At 30.0% G+C, this 3,284-nt stretch overlaps 1 protein-coding gene and 1 long non-coding RNA gene across 2 annotated transcripts in view; one reads left to right on the top strand and one right to left on the bottom strand.

The window, feature by feature from the left end:
* LOC106763492 (LEAF RUST 10 DISEASE-RESISTANCE LOCUS RECEPTOR-LIKE PROTEIN KINASE-like 2.1) overlaps window positions 1-3,284 on the bottom strand; it is a 23,862-nt gene that overhangs the window by 16,967 nt on the left and 3,611 nt on the right. The window lies entirely within an intron of this gene.
* Window positions 88-805, top strand: LOC111241847. The gene is made up of 3 exons (XR_002668192.1): window positions 88-258; window positions 477-570; window positions 715-805. It is a non-coding gene; the product is annotated as an uncharacterized LOC111241847 (long non-coding RNA).

The raw sequence follows: 3,284 nt of genomic DNA, 5'->3' as shown, positions 1-3,284 counted from the left end.
GNNNNGGNAAANNTNNTTGCAGAAAAGTTGCTTAATATGGAATTGGAAAAAAGGATTGTTGGTTTTGGCTTATGAGATTGAAAGCATTTGGTTGAAACTAATGATTTGAAAGTTATGAGGGAGTGGGAGAATCCAAGGATGTGCAAACATTTTACTACTTCATTGAGTCAAATAACAACCCTAAGGAAGATCCTCTCCTGCTTTGGCTATCCGGTGGCACTGGTTGCTCATCCCTAACTCGCCTTTTTCTTGAAATAGGTAACACTTTATTTTCCTTTTCATTTTGCGCTTAGAGAAAAACAAAACTATGTTTACTTTGTATGAGTGATAGGAACTGTTATATGCTTTAATTTATTGTTTTTAACATGATTAAAAATGGTTACGTTACGTATGCAAAATTATCATTGTATACAATTTCTATATAACTTTGTTCTTGTTTCATGATATTGTTTCTCAAAATATATATATAAAATTAGGTGCGGGACAGAATTGCTCCAGGTTTACCTTCACAATTTCATTCACCTTATTCAATTCCAACCTTCGTACCCTGTCCTTTACTTATTCTCAATGGTAAGATTCTATTGTATATGTTGTACATTGAACATTTTCAAATCGAATCTGGCTCTATACCTGAACAATATATAGACCTCTGATCCATCCACATTAGTCAATTTAGTTACCAGTTTTAGGTTTTGTGAATTTTTAATGCTATAGGTGCGAAAGATCCCCTGGAAATNCCAAGAGCAAAGGCANGCCTGGTATACAGAAAGTTTCACTGTTTAGATAATTTCAAGGTATGAACCTGTATTGTTTGGTCACTTCGGTTAGAAATTTAAACTTGTCATTGTGATCATTCGTTACAATGAAGGTGCACCCAACTTGATCTTTAGGAATCAATCATGGAACAAGGTACTAGTCTACATTATGATCAAATGATAGTCTATATTTTCTGCTTACAAATTCAGTCTTTCGTACGGTGTTTTGTTTGTAGGTTAGTAGCATTATATATGTAGACTTGCCTTTTTTCACAGGCTTTACTTATGCCAGAACAGAACTTGCTGTTCAAAGTAGTGATAAGTTATTAGCTGGTCAAGCCCATCCAAATTTTACTTCTTTATTTTAGAACCCTTCTCTTTTCTTTATTTCAGAATATATTTGTTAGTCAATCACAATCATGCTTAATTGTTTGCAGTGGTTAATTTATCATCCAAAATTTTTGTCAAAGGAAGTTTACATTGCTGGTGATTCATATTCTGGTTCGAGGAATTGTTCAAGAAATTGCACAAGGTAAAAAGTTTTTAAATGATTTTAAAAAAATTAGAACGACATATTAAGAATCATTAATTGGTGACAGCTAGAATGTAAATCATATATAAGTTACTGTAGTTTGTTATAATTACGTATTAACATATTTCATTACTTTCAGGTAATGAAAAAGGGTTTCAACAAAGCATAGATCTCCATGTTAGCATTTTAAAGTGTTGTTTTATGCTATATGTTTTAAATTAGAGTTATAATGTATCATTTGCTTTTATATTTAGAGCTTTAACTGTGACTTTTTATATATCTATGGAAACAAATTGAAGTGGCTTTGAGTCAAAGTAATTACTATGCTTAATATACATGCACTACAAAAAAACTATTATCTAGTGGAGGTTATTTTGAGGAGGTTTTAAAAAACTCCCACAAACTAACATGATTGAAAAGGATTTTAATAAATTACTTAAGTGCTAATAATAGAGGGGGTTTAAATTCCTTTTAGAAGAGGTTTCCCATAAATTATAATTACTTTCTTTTTATCTTTTTCTTTTCTTCGATACTTTTCGTTTCCTCTATGATTTTAGACTTTTTAAAACTCCCCCCAAATCAAAACCTAAAAGAACTTTTACCCAGATCAAAATTTTGCTTTATTTTTGTCTCATTTTGGGCAGCTAGAATATGTAGTTGTGTACTGATTGGTCTGGATATGGCTGCAGTTCGTGAGGCTGTTACAAAAGTTATGGACCAAAAGGTAATTAACAGAGTAAAATAACTTAGATAGTATGTAAGTGTTTAGCTACATTAAAAGAGAAGCGCAAAGGTACCCAAGCAACCACTTACTGCAGAATCAGGGAAGTACCCTTAAGTATAATTGGAAAAAGTCCCTAATATATGTTTTGTATTAATTTTAGTGCAACATTTAACTGATAAAATTAATAAAAATTNCTTATCTTTTTGTTTTACTTTTAATATTATTTTATATTAATGCAAAATGTTTCATTTTTATTCTTAAACAAGTTAATAGAAAAATTAAATGAAAGAAACTCAAATATATAAAAATGTTGAATAAAGTGAATTAAAAATACTTAATTTTATAAAATACTTGAAAGACTTAATTAAATGTAAACATAAGATATTTCTTTCATTCAACAATTAGATTGAAAGTTCAAGTTATATGATTTACNTATAAGTTTAAAGACTCTTATTAAGTCTACCAAGTTGGTTTCAAAGTTTGAGATGAAGTATTGAATTTCATGTAAACTTTAAGGGTAAACAGTGTGGTGCTGGGGATTGATTTGAGGATCAATAATTATCTATCTTTTGTTATGTTTTAATAACTACTGATAAGGATATGTTATGTTTTAATATTAATATTTTTATGTTTAAGTTTTTAAATTATTGGACTTTGTAATATGCTAGAGTTTCTCAAGTCTGATTAGTTTTGAAGTCTTCGAGCCAAGCATCGGTCATTCGCATATAAATGTTGCCAAGGGAATTTCCATTGATTTTGAGTGAAATGACAAGAACANTCTTTTGATTGNATGATAGCTTGTTTGTTCGTGACAATAAATATATATAGCTTGCAGTGAATGATCTGTCTTGATTGCGTACATCGTGAAAGTACTATGATGTAAACATTTTCATTAGGGAGATATTTTTTATGCTTGATGTCTTAATTGCTGTTGCAGGGACAGAAGACATAGGAGAAAANANGGTATTACTAGTCAAAGTGATACTTGAGGAGCAGGTTTGGAAACTCTCTTTAATCTTTCTATAGCAAAAAATATGTGGAAGATTCCCTAGTTTGTTATGGAAAATTGCATGTGTTTTTATATTTTTGTAACTTTTGCAGTTGAAGAAAGTAGATTTAGGTATCAGAGCTCTACAGAACTGAAAATTCCAGCTAGAGGTTAGTTTTCACAAGATGCCATCGTACTCACTACTATAATTTGAATAACGACTTTTAAAACTGAATTCAATTTGATTAATTTTTTTATATATTATTTTTAAAATGTGAGCACATG

Source organism: Vigna radiata, chromosome 6 (genome assembly GCF_000741045.1).
Source record: "Vigna radiata var. radiata cultivar VC1973A chromosome 6, Vradiata_ver6, whole genome shotgun sequence".
Classification (NCBI taxonomy): Eukaryota; Viridiplantae; Streptophyta; class Magnoliopsida; order Fabales; family Fabaceae; genus Vigna; species Vigna radiata.
The sequence above is the reverse complement of the archived record's forward strand: the minus strand, read 5'-3'. Positions and strand labels throughout refer to the sequence as shown.